This window comes from Equus asinus, chromosome 8 (assembly GCF_041296235.1).
Source record: "Equus asinus isolate D_3611 breed Donkey chromosome 8, EquAss-T2T_v2, whole genome shotgun sequence".
In the NCBI taxonomy this organism is placed as follows: Eukaryota; Metazoa; Chordata; class Mammalia; order Perissodactyla; family Equidae; genus Equus; species Equus asinus.
Genome location: NC_091797.1, coordinates 45,815,944 through 45,835,828, shown reverse-complemented (window position 1 = coordinate 45,835,828; position 19,885 = coordinate 45,815,944). Strand labels below are relative to the sequence as shown.

The 19,885-nt window shown below is 38.7% G+C and overlaps 1 protein-coding gene across 2 annotated transcripts in view; it reads right to left on the bottom strand.

The window, feature by feature from the left end:
* Nucleotides 1–19,885, bottom strand: part of LOC106837858 (cytidine monophosphate-N-acetylneuraminic acid hydroxylase) — a 348,449-nt gene that overhangs the window by 216,675 nt on the left and 111,889 nt on the right. The window lies entirely within an intron of this gene.

Below are 19,885 nucleotides of genomic sequence, written 5' to 3'. Positions count from 1 at the left end.
GGGCGCGGACATGGCACTGCTCATCAAACCACGTTGAGGCAGCGTCCCACATGCCACAACTAGAAGGACCCACAACGAAGAATATACAACTATGTACCGGGGGGCTTTGGGGAGAAAAAGGAAAAAAATTAAATCTTTAAAAAAAAATGCTTCTAGGGGCTGGCCCCGTGGCCGAGTGGTTAAGTTCGTGCGCTCTGCTGCAGGCGGACCAGTGTTTCGTCGGTTCGAATCCTGGGCGCGGACATGGCACTGCTCGTCAGACCACGCTGAGGCAGCGTCCCACATGACACAACTAGAGGAACCCACAACGAAGAATACACAACTATGTACCGGGGGGCTTTGGGGAGAAAAAGGAAAAAATCAAAAAAAAAAATCAAAAAAAAAAAAAATGCTTCTAATAGAAAATACATCTCTGACATGAGGGTTTTACATTTATATAGGATGTTGCTGTTGAAATTATTTTCACACCGTTTATAAAACTCAAGAATATTTTTGGTTTCTCTGATTTTTGCCAGAATCAACATGTCATGAATGTGTGTGTTGTATCTATGGGAAAGAAAAGAGATGAATATTACTTTGTAGAAGCTTAACTTAAAATGTTTATGGAATTATCTAATTTATATTCACTTTTTTACTCTATGTATATTTCTAATATCTTTAGTTCTGTGACATTTGTTTTTTTATTTGAATAAATTCAGTACTTCTAGCTTCTTTTTAAAAAATAATTTTATGGAAGGACATTTATGTAATATTATATTCTATTATTCTATTATATTCTATTATATTATTATATTAAGTATATAAGTATATTAAGGGGGAAATATCAGGCTGTGAGCTTATTTTTCAGGAATATATGATGTAAGCATAGAAAAGAAGTCTAGGACAGGAACTGGTTACACAGTAGACCACCTGGGAAGCTTTTAAAACGCCAACGACCAGACCCCACCTTAGTCCAAGTAAGTCAGACTCTCTGGGTGGGGATCCCCAGCATCTGCTTCAAAGGCTCCCCAGGTGACTCTAGTATACAGCTGAGCTTGAGCACTACTGGTTTAGACGCATACACACACTAAGGCGTGTACACACATGCATGCACACACACATGCACACCCCTGCAGTGGATCTACCCGTGATGTGGATCATGGGAAATTTTATATTATTTTTGCTTTTCTATGTTGTCCACAATAAACGTGTAATTGAATGCATGTAACTTTTGCAATAAAAATTAGAAGGAAGGAAAGATGAGAGAGAGGGAGGGGAAAGGAAGAAAACGAAACAAAAAAGAAAAAGAAAGAAAGAACGTTTTTAAATTAAACTTGACCACACATCAACACAGCAAGCACTCAAAGCAATGAAGAGGGGAAATACACACGGTGTCCTTCTGCTGTTCTAACAAGGGCTAAAAAAAGCTTCAGGGGGGGCCAGCTGGGTAGTATAGCGGTTAAGTTCACACATTCGGTGTCAGCGGCCCTGGGTTCACAGGTTCCAATCCTGGGTACAGACCTACGCACCGCTCATCAAGCCATGCTGAGACAGCATCCCACTTACAAAATAGAGGAAGATTGGCACAGATGCTAGCCCAGGGTCAATCTTCCTTATTTTGGCCAACCAAAAATAGAAAGAAAAAAAACCCTTGTCTTTGGAGGTTTCTCTAAAAAAAAAGTTAATGCAATCTTTACAAATTGGATCAATAATGTATAAGAATAAAACCAGGAATTATTTTTTTTAAAAAAAGGTTCAGGAGGGTAAGAGTCAAGGAAGGAGCTAAGGTTTGCTGAGTCTCTATCATGTGTCAGTACTTCATTTTTAATCCCATTTAATCCCAGTACCTACCCTGCAGGGTTGCTATATCATCTTTCTTTTACAGATGGAGACATTGAGTCTCAGAGAGGTGAAGTCACTTGCTGAATGTAATATTTGAACGCTGTCTGAGCCAACGCCACTACCCCACTGCTAAGGCGACATTCTGTGGTAAGGAAGCCAAGGTGGTTGGGTGTAAGGGCATTTTCCTTAGTGTGTCTAACAGCTGTTAATATTTCTTGGTTTTTAACGTTTGTGGAAAATTGATACCTCTTCAAAGCTTTTTAGATGCCACTTCTTCTGCCCGAGACCACCTCTTGTTGGTTACCCTTGGGTGACCATAGCTTCTTCACTGTTGCGAAGCTTTACAAATGGCTTTGTTAGACAAATTATCTTGACCTCTACTAAAGAAGCGTTGCTCCCATTTCCTAATAATCGCCCAACAATACATTAAAAGATCTACCCAGATTCCTTTGTAAATGTAGCTGGGCCACAGTATTGTCACTTTGTGTTAAATGCGCAATAATTTTGCTGTCAGCCAGCATGATTTGACAGCTGCCAGCAGTAGATGATAAACAAGAAAAAGAAAAAGAGGATCTAAGTGGCAAAAGCTACAGAAGCCAGAGAAAGTGGGGCAAGAGAAAGATATAATTTAGATATGTTAGCTCTAAGAAGTCAGTTAATCATTTAAAGTATGTCAATCAAGTTTTTTAAATAAATGAACCCTTGGAGCTCAATTCCCTTTTTCACATGCTTTTTAATGCCAATGCTATATATCTACATTTCAGTAATATTTATTTTAGGTTAAAGGAAAAATTTTAAGTTTAAAATGAGATCATTCCAATTGCTTCCTGACTTTGTTCTTTAACAACTCCCTCAAGTTCCCATTGGACAAAATCGAATACAATTACAATTCACCGTATTATTGGTTTACTTTATTTAACCCCAAATAACTTAAAGATGGCATAGAGGAAGCCAAAACAATCTCAAAGACAGGGCTGGTTTACTTGTTCAAACAGCCCCAAATGCTCAAGATGGCACCATCAACCAATCGGCCTTCCCTCTGATTGCATTTGACAGGGATCTTCCAAGCAGCTTTCCTTGAACTGGTTGGTATGAAGGAGAGAACAGAAGCTCTGGAGTCAGGCTGTTCGGGATTCAAATGCTGGTGCTACTATTTATGAGTTATGTAAGCTTGATAAAATTGTCTAATTTCCCTGAGCTTTAATTTCTACATTTTCAAAGTTGGGGTAACCCTTTTCCCAAGGGCTTCTTAGGAAAATTATAAGAGTAAATACATATCAAGTGCCAGCCCAGGGCTTAACACAGGGTAGGCAGTTAACAAAAATTAGTTCATATTCATGTCTGATTACCACTAACATTGACTTCAATTCATCCCACCTATAGCATGTTATTATCATGATGGCGGTTCTCTCTGGGTATTACAGTGTGTCCTTCAGGAGGCTACACTCCTACACTAGAAATGACGATGATGCCCAGTCTTTTTTAAAGATCGTGTAAGCCTGAGCTCCAGTGATGGGCAATACCAATGTGCTTAGCTAACCAACCTTTCAACCAAGTGTAATTTGGGTATATGGCTAGGCCAGTGCCTATCAATATCAATTGTTATTGATAAACTCTGTTCAGAAAACCTGGCAGTGGCTGTTCCATTTTTGAATTCTAGCAAAGTATTTTCCAATATCCAATAAAAACATAGAGCTTTAAACCAGTAAATCAATACACACTGGGCAGCAACATTTGAAAGTGTACAATCTGCTAAGACAGAGAGTCATTTAAGAAAGGCTATTGATTTTCGATTTGTAAACACATGAGCCCAGACTACCCTACGGGGCTATGGTGTGGGGCCCACTCATAGAAGAATCCACATCATAAAAAAAAGAAGTTTGATGCTTTCTTGGATGGGATCCAAGATAAATAGGCCTTAAGGCAAATTGCCCTCTGAGTCCCACAGTCTTCCAGATGCGACATGTTATTTTGCAGTCTTGGAGGTAATTTCTGAAATATGTGTCAACTGAAAAATGTTCGCTGAAGCAGTGCAAAGCTATGTGTGCCTTGAGGGAAAATATTATGTCTTATTCATGTCAGCAGCCTTTGTAGATCAGAGTATTTAGTACCATGAATTTGGTAGACGCTAAATAACAGAGTTGAACTGAACTGATCAGTGCCGGTATGTTTGAGGGCAGAAAGAATTAATGCACTGAAGAAATACTTTACTTTTCTTGTTTTGATTTAAAAAGTGATTCGTATAGTCTTCTTGCAGCTGAGAGTCAGTCACGAGCACAAGCTGATTTCTTTCAAGACTGGGATGATTTCCATCAGTTATAAAGCTTGTTAATTACGTGTGGAAGTTTGGATATAGTTGTGCATAGTTAGAGTCAAATTCCTCCTAAATAGTCTTGCCTGTGAAGATTTCTCCCCCAAATTCTGTCTTCTTCAGTTTTAAGAAGTTGAAAATATAAACAGGGCTTAAATCAAGCTGCAAAAATCTGAACGATAAACTGGCATTTGGAAAAGACAGGCTTCTTTGTTTATGCATGAAAATAATGGGATGATTGAACAACATTCCAAATGGGAGCCATCACCTGTTGTAAAGATCGCTTTAAGTAGTTGGCCAAACAGCCCACTCGATGAGCTGGTCATGTGGTAAATTAGATACATTGCTAATTACTATGTTGTCCTGTAGCTGTAAACGGAAGCCAAGAGTGAGTGACTTTCTGCCTATTGAATGAGCAAAAATGGAAAAAGCTATGATATTTGATGCCAATAGAACCTCAGTAAAACTGGCGCACTCAGGCACTACTGGTAGCAACAAAAATGATACCTTTCTGCAAAACAATTTGGGAAGCCGCAAAAAAGTTCCTAGCCTCTAATCGAACTTCTGGGATTTTATCTGAGAAGCTCGTCCAAACATGAACAAAGACTGTATGAATGAATATGTCCATTGCGGCATAATTTATCCTGGTAGAAAATGAGAAGTGACAATACTGCAATGTCACGGGAAGCAACAGTATATTTCCAGTATGGAATGTTAATTTCAGGAACAATTATAAAATCCATAGCATATAGAAAAATGCTTGGAGGATGTCGAATTAAGAAAAGATGATTGTATGGTACCGACCCTGTGGCCAAGTAGTTAAGTTCGCTTGCTCTGCTTCGGCAGCCCAGGGTTTGGCTGGTTCGGATCCTGGGCGCGGACATGGTACCGCTCATCAGGCCGCATTGAGGTGGCGTCCCACATGCCACCACTAGAAGGACCCACAACTAAAATATACAACTATCTATTGGGGGGACTTGGGGAGAAAAAGCAGAAAACAAAAAAGAAGATTGGCAACAGTTGTTAGCTCAGGTGCCAATCTTTCAAAAAAAAAGAAAAAAACTGTAAAATGTACAATTTATTGTGTTATAGCAACAACTATGTAACCAGTACACAAATTTCAAAAAGAGTAGCCAAAGATACACCAAAAATAACGAGAGCTGCTTTGTTGGAAATGTAGCACTACAAGAGTATAAGTAACTTAAAAATATTTCCTATTTCCCAAATATTCCCTACTGTGGTTACATTCAGTAAGTTAAAAACATGAAATCAGAGAAGGAAATTAGCTATCTTTTCCTGCGTCTTCCTCCACTGAGTAATAAACTTAAGTGTCGGTGAAGTCTCCTTGAATACAAGCTGCATTCCTCATGCTGTGGCTTAAGTATATTTTATCTTGCTGTCTCGCAAAATTAAAATTTCCATCCTCTGTATTTGTTATTTCAGCCAAGAGCACTATACTTCCATATTAGAGTTTTTCAGTGTTTTTTTTTTCCTTGAGGTTGCATGTAGGTACGTTTGGAACAGGAGGTTTAAACTGTAAATATATAGACATATAACCCAATAAGGGGCTTTCCTTTTAAGTCTTGTTCGACCATTGGCTGGTAATGCTTCAAGATGAAGGATGTGCACTTTAACTCAAAAATTCTATGCTTGCTGTCTAGCCTCCTTTCAGAGGCTTATCATTTTAAAGATTTTATTTTTCCTTCTTCTCCCCAAAGCCCCCGGTACATAGTTGTGTATTTTTAGTTGTGGGTCCTTCTAGTTGTGGCATGTGGGATGCCGCCTCAGCGTGGCCTGATGAGCGGTGCCATGTCCACGTCCAGGATCAAACTGGGGAAACCCTGGGCCCCGAAGTGGAGGGCATGAACTTAACCACTCGGCCACGGGGCTGGCCCTGGGGGCTTATCATTTTAAAGAGGAAAGGACAAAAGTCCCATTTAAAAGATTAAACCGGGGACATGGGCTTTCTTGTATTTGAGAGTCCTTCTCAGTTCTAAACTGAGTAAACTGGTGTGATTCAGCTTTCCTCATGTGATTAAAAAAAAAATCAAATGTTTAGGTCGCACACTGGAACTTCACTAAGTTCCCCTTTCCTTTTGAGTTGTGGAAACTTGAGCTGTATTTGAGCAAAAAATAAAATATCCAGGATCTTATTCTTTTGGGACCCATTCTGATGGTGGTATTTGCTATGTTGCCCATGATGTCTCAGTTCTGCAGAAAACTTACCTATCAGTGTTGGTTAAAGATGTGTGCCTCAGCAGTGACATGTGCACTAATATTATGTTGTTAAGAATCTGTGTTCAGGGCCAGCCCCATGGCTGAGTGGTTAAGTTCGTGCGCTCTGCTTGGGTGGCCCAGGGTTTCGCAGGTTCAGATCCTGGGCGCGGACATGGCACTGCTCATCAGGCCATGTTGAGGCGGCATCCCACATGCCACAACTAGAAGGACCCACAACTGAAATATACAACTATGTACTGGGCGGATTTGGGGAGAAAAAGCAGGGGAAAAAAAGAAGATTGGCAACAGTTGTTAGATCAGGTGCCAATCGTGAAAAAAAAAAGAGGGACCTGGGTTCAATTACCAGCTCTTTCACTTGTTAGATGTGTGCCTTTCGTCAAACAAACTTAGAAACAACCAAGAAATTCTCATTTCCTGGTACTTGTTAGTAAAAGTAACTAAGAATACCTAATGAGGGTGACTTTTTAAAATGTGTTCATGGATTTTGGTGATTTTTTTCCCAAAGTGCTTCATAATGTAAACTCTGAAGGACTGTATGACGTAAAATGTATATGTGATTGTATGCATATATCAATGTGTGTCTATCCAAGACATTAATAATAAGATGATGGTTATACAATGTGCTTGTTCAGCCTGAGTCAACCACAGATCTTAAATATCTCAACAATTACTGACTAAGAATCTAAGAGTCTTTGGGGTCATAGAAGTTGTAGATTCCTTATTGCCTTTCTTTCTTGAACAGAATTTATAGAATTATGAGAACCCTTATCCTAGAGCATCTCAATTCTCACACAGTGAAGAGATATCAAATGTGTTGACATCTTGATCTCCCTTAGCCCTTAGGGCAGCCAGGCAGGGCCTGGGAATGTGCTGGTGCTGGACCCCTAGGACGACCCCCTCCAATTGAGAGCTTCCTTATCTGTTTATGCCAGTGTGCATTATCATTTTCTATGTGTGCATGTCAGGAAAAGGGTTGGAAATCCCTATGATAGACGTCAGTCTCATTGTAGATCACCTGTACATTGATGTAATGTACTTCTTTGACTTGTCTTGACTTTTCTTTAGCCCTCTTTCTAGACATTCATATTTTGTTGCTTTAAATTACTTATGCTTTTCCCATGGACAGTGCTGCCTTTTCTAAATGTGGGGTGTCCAAGGACTGGAGCATCTGTTAATAAGCAGCAAGGTTCCTGGCAATGTCTGTATCTGCTTGGAGGCATAATTAAAATGACCTTACAACTATGACCTAGAGCCAGACAAGGCAAGAGGAAAAAGTGGAATCTACCCAGTTCTCATTTGAGAAATGTGGAAAATTTTCTGAATAAAATTAAACCTTAAATCGATTGTTTTAATCTAATCAAATAATTAAAAAACCTAGATAGAGTTGCCAAAGTAAACCAGCCTTGGCACTTATGTAACCGGTCCCTTGGTCTCGCTGGACTTGGGCCGTGAGTGAACCCCATGTGGAGAGTATGGGCTAGATGTCTTCCACCTGCCCTGTATGGTTGAGCTTTCTACCAAAATCTTCGGTGTGATCCTGGGAAGACTTCACTGTTTCCTTCTTAGAAGTGAATTAATCCTGAGAAAACCCAGAGTTAAGTGGAGAAATAGTTAAAAAAAAAAAAGCACAAAACTAGTGCTAATATTTTGGTTTCATATTTGGAAATAAACTGTGACTAATGTGGTATTTGAAGTAATGTAATGTTTAGCAAATTTGATTATATTATTTAGATTATTTAATAAATTAGCGTAATGGTTCCAGATTTAAAATGTGAAATGTCATCATTGATCTAGACTTATTTTAGGTTGAAAGGTTGGAGACAATTTTACGTAATTTGTAATGATTCTCCATAAATATGTTTACTTATTAAATTTATTATGTTTATTTAAATACTTGGGAAGGGTTGTAAGTCAGACAACTAAAAAATTTTTAAAAATGGAAAATATTACACTTACAAATGTAGCTTAAAATATTTGAGGCTGGCCCAGTGGCACAGCAGTTAAGTTCACACGTTCCGCTTCAGTGGCCCGGGGTGGTGTGGGGGAACGGTTGCTGGTTCGGATCCCAGGTGCAGACATGGCACCGCTTGGCAAGCCATGCTGTGGTAGGTGTCCCACATGTAAAGTAGAGGAAGATGGGCATGGATGTTAGCTCAGGGCCAGGCTTCCTTAGCAAAAAGAGGAGGATTGGTGGCAGATGTTAGCTCAGGGGTAATCTTCCTCAAAAAATAAAAAAATTTAAGGAAGTTTAATTAAATTTGCAAATAGGACTAAACAAAAATCAAAAGCCACCTTAAAAATGAATGTTATAAGGTAACTATAATTATAAATAGAACAAAAGATTTGTAAAAAGGACAAAGTACAAAGGAAAACTGAGCTTTTGCATTTGTTACTTTAAAATTCAAATGTTAATTTTAAAAACTAAAGTGACTCTTGAATAATTTGGAAGAATGTTTAAAGATACCAAAAAACTTCTATTGGAGTTGATAGAAAGATACCATATTCACAGGGTTATTAAAACGTTAATTGCAGGGGCCAGCCCCGTGGCCGAGTGGTTAAGTTCGTGTGCTCCGCTTTGGCGGCCCATGGTTTCACTGGTTCAGATCCTATGTGTGTACATGGCACCACTCATCAGGCCATGCTGAGGCAACGTCCTGCATAGCACAAACAGAGGCATTCACAACTAGAATATACAACTATGTACTGGGGGACTTTGGGGAGAAGAAGAAGAAAAAAAGAAGATTGGCAACAGATGTTAACTCAGGTGCCAATCTTTAAAAAAAATGGATTTGTTAGCTCCATAGTCTTATTGATCTCTGGGGATTTAGAAATGGCTACTGTGAACTGAGTTAAATAGAGCTCTATTTTTTTAAATTGCTATTAACTTCATAAAGAGTGGCAAATTCACAAGATTCAAAGTTTAAACTCACTTTGGATAAAAATTAGAGTCATATTTAAGCATGAAAGACATCTATGCTCCCTTGTTTATTTCTATCTCTGTCTCAGATACTTTTAGAAGTGGAAAGCATACTTATAAGGTCCAGCCTCCTCAATTTGCAGTGAGAAAAGCTAAGCCCAGAAATGCCAGGTAATTTGAGCAAAGATATACTGTGAAAGGGACAGCATGGTGTGGCTGAAAGCCTATTGAGTTTGGAGTTAGAAACCCTGTTGGTTTCTTTTTAAAAATACTTTTTTAAACCACATATTTGTTTCCTAATAATAAACATCTATTGAGTTTTTTACATATTCCAACATGCTTTACATCCATTTATTTCACTTAATCTCCAGAACAACTTAGTGAAGGGGGTAATATCCTCATACTATAGATGGGAAAACTAAAACTCAAAGAAGTTAAGATACTTCTCCACGGCTGTGATTAGAAAAAATCCACATCCAGCAGACCTGGCTTTAAGTCTTGGCTTTACCATTTTTTGCCCTGTGACCTTGGGGAAGTGTTCTGACCTTTCTATAAAATCGTGCCAAGGAAAGCTCAGCAGTTTTTGTGAGGAGCAAATTGAACAAGTATAGGAAAGCACTATCTGAAAGTAACATTGCTAGTTAACAACAGGGTAAGGCCTAGAGCGCATTTACTGATTCTTAATTCAGTAGGACCTATTGACTAATTCCCAATCAAGTTTTTTCTGTATTCAAATGATTTTCTTTTTCATCTTTACCCATTTTTTTCCTGTGGTGACCAACGTTTATTGAGTATGCATCTTGTTCTTGGCACTATGTAAGCATCATACAGAGGAAGGTATGTGAAAACTTGGCTCATGGTATGCAGAGACTGCATGGTGTAATGACAGATGCAGAAGCAGACTGAAATCCTGATCTGGAATTATTTCCTTTACCTCTCTGCACTTCAGTTTTTCCATCTGTAGTATGAATGACAGTAATACTACCTCTAGAAAAATCATGGAAAGAACTTAGCACGGTGAATGAATACAAACCATATGTAAGAAATAACATGGATGAATCCCAGTAAGAACAATTACCAGGAAACTGAAGCTAGCCAACTACCAGAGGTCTGGGAGATGTTCAATATCTGACCAAGCAGAATACAAAGATCCTGTTGAACACTCAGGTATTCACCAGAGACTCCTGAAGAGCCACAAATTAAGAGTAAGGCTAAAGTAGCCTTTACTCTAGGCTACTTTAGACCAACCCTGAAAAAGATAAAAAATGAGTTTTAAAAGCTTATCAATAAGCCTCCTGGAACAAAACTCGAATACTATTATCTATAAAGGAAGACAACAAAACCCAGACACTAAGCAATATAACTTTCACAATGTCCAGCATCTAATCAAAGATTCCAGGGCAAAGAAGCAAGAAAATATAACCCCAAAACAAAGCCAGAAAAAACAAGTAATCAAAAGAAATCTGTGTGTGTGTGTTTAGGCAAACAAAAACCAAAAAAAGGCAAGCAAAAGATAAATTTAGGGGCTGGCCCAGTGGGGTAGTGGCTAAGTTCATGTGCTCTGCTTCGGTGGCCTGGTTTCGCAGGTTTGATACCAGGCACAGACGTACACACCACTCGCCATGCTGTGACAGCATCCCACATAAAAAATAGAGGAAGACTGGCACATATCTTAGCTCAGCAACAATCTTCCTCAAGCAAAAAGAGGAAGATTGGCAACAGATGTAAGATAAATCTAATATTTAGGATCAAGATATGCTTTGAGGAAAATGCAGTGGGATGGGATAAGGAAGGAACATGTAGATAAATATAAGTTACTAGTTATATTCTGGCCCTTGGGTTGGATGATGTTTATTATGTTATTAAAATAAATAAAGGATGCCATGAACAGACCAATGATGATGATGATACTTCGTCAACCAAACATTATCGTTAATCTAATTCTCTGCACTTGAGGTCCAGGGGAGACGACGGAGGAAAAGTAACACAGGAGGAGTAGGAAAGAATACAGCATATGTGAAGAGTCTGGGCAGGAAACAGAATTTCTGGAAAATGAAAAAAAGTCAATGTGGCTGACCCATCGAAAATCAACAGGATGTGTCCCTCAGGGCAGACGCTCACTGACCAGTCAACAGAGGCAGCTGTTTAAACAAGAACGCTCGTTTATTAAGCCATGATGGGAAACGCAACAGTTACATGCTCTGGAGTGTTTATCCATTTGTAGCAGGGATGGGAGGGGGCAGAAAAAGAGTACCTAGTGGCACTCATTGAATGTTAGTTCACAGCCCCTTTATAACTGTAAAGTTCTGTACAAGGCAATATTAGTATTTGGTTTTCATATGGGGAAATTAAACAGAACAAGCATGATGTTGTGAAAAGAACACTTAAAATGAGAGTCCTAGCTCTGCCAATAACTAGCTGAATGATATCAAGCAAATTATTCTCATTGGGCTCCATCGGTAGTTGGGGAATATTAGAGCTTTTCAGACTGAGTTCCACAAAACACCAGTATTCCTCAAGATGCTGATAGGAGCTTAATGAAAAAGAATTGTGTAGTCTCATACCTTTGGGAAGTGCTGCATACTATGCCCCCTCTCAGAGAGTCCTAATGCACGGTAACATATTATGTTCTCTGAGAAGTTTGACAGTGAAGAAACCTACAGAACTCTATTTATTTGTTTATTTGTGAATTGTTTCTAAAACTTATTTGTCTATGAAACACTTTTTTATCATCCTCTTTTGAAATAGGATTTGGGAAACACTAGAGAGGATTTTAAGATCTTTTTCAGTTGTAAAACCAAGATTCTTTCTGAAACCTATTCACTATAAATGGTAGGGCTAGACTTAGACACAAGAATGAGCCTCAACTTATAAACTAGATTAAAGCAATGAAATGCACAGTGTGTATATAAATGCAGAGGTGGCACAGTTAATAGAGTAAACAGTCTTCAACAATATCATTGCCTGTGCGGAGGTAGCTTCTGTGTTCTTTCTGGAGTTAAAATAAAGAACGACTTGAGAACTTTTACCAACAAAAATTCTCCTGGGATCTCCCCTTCATTCGTTTCACAAATGTTGAGTGCCTACGATGTGTCAGGTACTGTTCTAGACACTACAGCATGACAGATGGCGCTAAAGTGTGTCCGAATCTTGGAGCAACCTGAGTGAGAGCACGTCAACTCTGCTAGCTACCAGCAGGTGGCAGTAGTAGTCATTTCTTCCTCAGCGTATTGGATTTAGGAATAAATCGAAGTACCACAACCTCTTCATGGAATCAGAGCTCCTCTATGTTGTTGATGCGTGACCTTGGGACAGTTATTTAACCTCTCTGGGCCGAATTCTCCCTATGTGATTCATGGAGATAATAACCTACTTCGTAAGTTGTTTAATGGATTAAATGAGAAAAGACATTTAAAGCGCTCAGCATGAAGGAAGAAGGGCTCATAAATGATATTATTCAGTATGGTTGATACTGTTCTCATGCCATTTGACAAAATGTCAACTTGCCAAAATAGGAATAAAATCAGAGGTCTAAAAGTAGTATTTCTTCATAGAGCAATAACAATATTAACAACAGAGTAAAAGGAGATCTAAATAACTAAAAATATAACAAAGGGTGCAATACAATCTTACGGTAATCATTTGAAAGAAAGCAAGAAAGTGGGCAGGTTTTTAAATTACTGCTTTGCCCACAGGTCACTTTTAGAATATCTTGGTTGTCTAATAACTAGCTAGTTGCACTAACTCAAAGTAATTGTGAATTATTTGTAGATTTCCTATTTAATCAGAGGAGTGGTTGGCTCACTAACGGAGTTCCTAGCTAGATAGCCAGGGGAACCATGGGGTCATCAGAAAGTGAATAGTTTGACTTAAGCTTATTGTTTCTTGGACAAAGGAGAGAGTTGTTCCAAGATCTCCGGAATGACTCAGTTAAAATGAGCCAGAATTCAGAATTTAAAAGCCTCAGAGTCAGCTTACCTCACTTCTAGAAAAGATACAGCGAGAAAAGCTGGGGAATAGAGTCGGGGCGGAGGGTTGGGTGGGAGGACTACGATCCTTGTATATGTCTTTGAGAACTGCTTAAACAGCAAAGATTCCCCAAAAAAGACAGTTATTTTTAGAGGTAATCGAGATATGCAAATATAGGGGTTAATTGAATAAATTCATCCATATGGAAATGACTCAGATGCTTCGGGGCATAGATGATTTCAGGGCAATCTCAAGAGTTCAGTTAAAGAGGGAAACCGCGTTTCCAATTGCAGTGAAAACATCCCGCACTTTTCTCTCGTAAGAAATGGTGATGTCCCACAAGAAGGGTGATCCTTTTGGGGAGATCTCCACAGCCTGAGCTGATGAGCAACTGAGCCACAATATTCTCATTTTTATGAAAATTAATGTGATGAAATTGAACAGGGGAAAAATAGGATATAGAGATAAACAACGCTGACGACATATGTCAAGGGCTTAGTATCCTTAAATGGCAGCTATTCTTCTTCTTATTATTACCTCTCATATGACTAGATGTTTTTAAAGCAGATTTTATTTTTTAGAGCAGTTTTAGGTTCATAGCAAAGTTGAATGGAAGTTACAGAGATTTCCTTGCCCCCACATACATGCAAGCTCCCGGTTACCAACATCCCCCACCAGAGTGGGACATTTGTTACAATTGATGAACCTACATAGACACATTGTTGTCATCCAGAGGCCGTAGTTGACATTAGAGTTCATTCTTGGTGTTATACATTCTAGGGGTTTGGACAAATGTATAAAGACATGTATCCACCATTATGGTATCATACAGAGTGGTTTCATTGCCCTAAAACTCCTCTGTGCTCCTTTTTTTTTTTTTTTTTTTTGAGGAAGATTAGCCCTGAGCTAACATCTGCTGCCAATCCTCCTCATTTTGCTGAGGAAGACTGGCTCTGAGCTAACATCCGTGCCCATCTTCCTGTACTTTATATGTGGGATGCCTGCCACAGCATGGCTTGCCAAGCGTGCCATGTCAGCACCCAGGATCCTAACAGGTGAACCCTTGGCCGACCAAGCAGAACGTGCGCACTTAACCACTGCACCACCCGCCGGCCCCTCCTCTGCGCTCCTAGTCATCCTTCCCTCCCTCTAACCCCTGGCAAGCACTGATCTTTTATCATCTCCATAGCGTTGCCTTTTCCAGAGTGTCACATAGTTGGAATCATGCAGTCTGAAGATTGGCTTCTCTCCTTTAGTAATATGCATTTAAGATCCTCCGCGTCCTTTCATGATTTGATAGCTCATTTCTTTTTAGTGCTGAATAATCTTCTATTGTCTGAATGTACCACAGTTCATTTATCCATTCATCTACTGAAGAACATCTTGGTTGTTAGATTTTTTTAATTAGAGAATTTGAAAAAATTTCATAACCTGCTAACTTCTCTTGTAACTTGACTTATTTCTTACTCCCACATCAAAGAGCCCTTCTTGAAACTGTTCCTGATATCAGCTTCCAGAAGTGATAAGCAAAAAAAAGCTAATCCTGAGTGATTAATAGAAATTAATCAAAAAGCAAAAGTGTGAAAAAATACTTCTATTCACTAATAAAAACAGTTTGGTATTCTTACTTGATTTTATGATGGATCAATATGCTAAAAATAACACATACATACACACACCCTGAAGTTTAATAAAACAAAGCAAACAAAACAAAACAAGTGTAGCCTGCCACTGAGCATCCACAACATAGTAATTTGCTGAAATTTCCTCAATTATTTTTCTCTAAGTTTTATGCCAGCTCTATTGTGGTAGAAGAATTCTAAAATCACACCTAATGACCTCTACTTTTGTATATTCCCTTCCCTGAAGTGTGGAAGGGAGGTGTAAATATGATGGGGCATCATTACCATGAGTAAGTTAGGTTATGTTGTATGGCACAATGGACTTTAAGAAAGATTATACTTGGTGGGCCTGACCTAAACAGGTGAGCCCTTAAAAGGAACAGGTCTCTCAGGGGCAAAAGAGATTTGAAACATGAGAGAGATTTGATGGAAGAGAGATTTTAGCTTTGCTAGCATTGAAATGGAGGGGGATCACATGCCAAGGAGTGTGAACAGCCTCTTGGAGCTGAGAACGGGCCCTGGCCAACAGACTTTTCTCCAGAAATGGAGACCTTGGGTCCTATAATTGCAAGGACCTAAATTCTGTCAACACCCTGAATGTGCTTAGAAGCAGATTCTTCCCAAAAGCCTCCAGAAATAAAAATCGCTCGTAACATATTTTAGAATTCAGAGCTCTAATATCTTCTCTGATTTCTAAAATAGAATCCTTCCCCATGGATTTCTTTTTTCTTTCTTTTTTTTTTTTTTTGAGGAAGATTAGCCCTGAGCTAACATCTGCTGTCAATCCTCCTCTTTTAGCTGAGGAAAGCTGGCCCTGAGCTAACCTCCATGCCCGTCTTCCTCTATTTTCTATGTGGGATGCCTGCCACAGCATGGTTTGATAAGCAGTGCATAGGTCCGCGTCTGGGATCCAAACTGGTGAACCCCAGGCCACTGAGACAGAATGTGTGAACTTAACTGCTGTGCCACCAGGCCGGCCCTAGACCATGGATTCTTTAGTTTTAACGGATGCAATGATTTTTTAAAATCTCTCTGATAATATGATTATAGATGTTTTTATCAATCTTATTGTGGCATAACTTACAGACAATAATACACAACCGTTTTAGGCATGCGATTCAATGCGGTTTGATAAGTGTGTGCAGTCTGCTCCTACAACCACAGTTAAGATATAGAACATTTTCATCACTGCTGATTGTTCCCTGTGCTCCTTCCCAAACCCCTCCCAGCCTCAGGCCCCAGGTAACAACTGATCTGCTTTTTGTCACTATGGATTAGGTTTGTCTTTTCTCGAGTTTTACATAATTTATGTACTCTTTTGTGTCTGGATTACATTGCTCAGCATAATGTTTTCAAGATTCATCCATATTGTTGCATGTAACATTAGTTCATTGCTGAGTAGTATCCCATTGTATAAATATGCTACATTTGTTTATCTATTCATCTGTTGTATATTTTTTATTTGACTCCAGTTTTTGGCTGTTATGAATAAATCTGCTATAAACATTCATGTATAAGTCTTTGTGTGGACGTATATTTTTATTTCACTTAGGTAAATGTATAGAAGTGAATTTTAGAGTTTTATATTAAGTATTTGGTAAATTTTGTAAGAAACAGTCATAATATTTGCCAAAGTAATTGTATCATTTTACATTCCTAGCAACAATGTATGAAAGTACTCTATGTCTTTGTCAACATTTAATATTGTCGACCTTTTTTATTTTAGCCATTCTAGTGCATGTAGTGGTATCCCAATATGGTTTCAATTGGCATTTCTATAATGACTAGTGGTATTTAGAAGCTTCTCATCTGCTTATTGACCATCTGTACATGTCTTTAGGAAAATGTTCAAATGTTTTGCCCATTTTTATCAAGTTGTAAGAGATGTTTGCACATTCCATATAACCATCCTTTGTCGGATATACGTATTGAGAAAATGTTCTCCCTTTTCAAAGGTCAGTAGTTTTCAATTTTGATAAAGTTCAATTTATCAATTTTTTCTTTTATGACTTGTGCTTTATGTGTAATATCCAAGAATTTTTTGCTACTTCAAAGCCATGAAGATTTTCTCCTTTGTTGTCATCCAGAAGTTTTTACAGCTTTAACTTTTACATTTAGTTTTTGTTCTAGTTAGAAATTAATTTTTGTTACGGCGTGAGGAAATGTCAAAGACCATCATTTTCCCTGTAGATAGCCAGTTATTCCAGCATCGTTTGTTGCATTGCTTCCCACTGAATTACCTTGGCAACTTTGTAAAAAAAAAATCAATGGATCAAACATGTGTGTCTCTATTTCTGCACTTTCTCCTCTGTTCCATTGATCTATAAGTCTGTTCTTATGCCAATATCACACATCTTAATTATAATAGCTTTAAAGTAAGTCTTGAATTTAGGTAATATAAGTTCTACAACTTTATTCTTTTTCGAAATTATTTCGGCCATCTTGGTTCCTTTGAATTTCCATATGAATTTTAGAATCATCCTGTTAATTTCTACAGAAAATCCTATTACTATTATTATTGAGATTTCATTAATATCTCTAGTTCACTTTAAGGAGAGTTAACATCTTAACCATATTGAATCTTCCAATCCATGGTTATTAATGTACTCTCCATTTATTTAGATCTTTTCTTTCTTTCATGAGTGTATTGTAGTTTTCATTGTTCATGTCTTAATATTTTATTAAATTTATCCCTATGTATTTAATGGTTTTTGGTGATATTGTAAACAATAATTTAATTTTTTTTTTCATTGCTGGCACATGGAAATATAATTGATTGCATATTGACCTTGTGTCTGCAATCTTGCTAAACTCATTTCTAGTAGCTTTTTTGTAGTTTGTTTAGGATTTTCTATGTACACAATCATGTTATCTGCAAATAAAGACACCTTTTTCTTCCTTTCTCATCATTACAACTTTCGTTTATTTTTCATGCTTTAGTAGAATGGTGAATACTTTCAGCATAATATTAAGTATAAGTGGATATCCTTATCTTGTTCTTGATTTCAGGGGAAAAGTATTCAGTCTTTTGCCATTAAATATAATATTAGCTGTAGGTTTTTCATAGATGCATTTTTATCAAGTTGAGGTAATTCTGTTCTATGCCTAGTTTATTGGCGTTTTTATTATGAATTGCTGTTGAATTTTGTCTTATGGTTGTTTCTGTGTGTGTGTATGTGTGTGCCTATTTATTGAGATAATTGATGTAATTGTTTCTCCTCTTCCTTATGGGAAGATTTTAAATTTCAAATGCAAATTTCTTTAATAGGTATAGGGTTCTTCAGATTTTTCTATTTCTTTTTTTTTCTTTCTTAAAGACTGGCACCTGAGTTAACAACTGTTGCCAATCTTTTTTTTTTTTCCTCCTTTTTCTCCCCAAATCCCCCCAGCACATTGTATATTTAGTTGTGGGTCCTTCTAGTTGTGGCATGTGGGATGCCACCTCAATGTTGCCTGATGAGTGGTGCCATGTCCACACCCAGGATTCGAACCAGCGGAACCCTGGGCTGCCGAAACAGAGCATGCGAACTTAACCACTCGGACACGAGGCGGGCCCCCCTCTTTCATTTCTAATATTGGTAATTCCTTTTTTTTTTCTTTAGATTTTATTTTTTCCTTTTTCTCCCCAAAGCCCCTCCGGTACATAGTTGTATATTCTTCGTTGTGGGTCCTTCTAGCTGTGGTATGTGGGATGCTGCCTCAGCATGGCTTGACGAGCAGTGCCATGTCCGCGCCCAGGATTCGAACCAGCGAAACCCTGGGCCGCCTGCAGCGGAGTGCGCGAACTTAACCACTCGGCCACGGGGCCAGCCCCTAATGTTGGTAATTTCTAATCTTCTGTCTTTTTATCTTGATCAATCCATCTAGGGTTGTACCAAATTTATTGATTTTTTCCCCCAGAGAACTGGATTTGGTTTTATTGATTTTTAAAAATTATCTGTCCATTTTCAATTTCATTGATGTCTGTATTATTTTCTTGCTTCTACCTGCTTTGGACTTTTTTTTTTTAAAGATTTTATTTTTCATTTTTCTCCCCTAAGTCCCCCGGTACGTAGTTGTATATTTTTAGCTGTGGGTCCTTCTAGCCGTGGCATGTGGGACACCGCCCCAGCATGGTCCGATGTGCGGTTCCATGTCCATGCCTAGGATTGGAATCAGAGAAACCCTGGGCCACTGAAGTGGAGCGCGCAAACTTAACTGCTCAGCCACGGGGCTGGCCCCTGCTTTGGACTTTATTTTCTCTTTTTTTTACAGTTTTTAAAGGATGAGAACAGACGGCTCCCCACGTTGGCTAGGCTGAGATCAAACATCTCCTGGCCCTGTGTAAGCTCCAGGAATGGCTCCGCTTACAAGGCCCCAGTTGTTTTCTGCCTGACCTTGTGGAGTTTCACCCTATGCTTGTCTGGCCTCGTCTCAGCAAAGACTCGAGGGAACCCCTCTGCAGATTTCTGGAGCTCTTTTCCACACACCTCCTTCCTCCTTAGAACTCCACCTCTGCCTCTCCAAACTTCACATCTCCTGGACTCAGTGGACTCCATTTAGGATCCTCTTTTTGCACCCACCATCCAGTTATTTCCAAGCAGATATCTGGGGCAATCATAGTGGCTACTTTGTTTGCTTCCCTTCTTTCAAGAATCACAGTCCTGTCCTATCTGATGTCCAATGTCTGAAAAATAGTAGTTTCTTATATTTTGTACATTTTTCTAGGCTTTTTTTTAGTAATTTTTTATTTTTTATTTACATGTTTTTTGGTAAGGAAGATTGGCCCTGAGGTAACATCTGTTGCCAATCTTCCTCTTTTTGCTTGAGGAAGATTGTCACTGGGCTAACATCTGTACCAGTCTTCCTCTGTTTTGTATATGGGATGCCACCACAGCATGGCTTGACAGCGGTGTGTAGGTCCGCACGCAGGATTCAAACCAGCAAACCCTGGGCTGCCAAAGCATAATGCACAAACTTAACCACTATACCACTGGAGAGCCCCTATCTTTCTAGTTTTTAATGGGA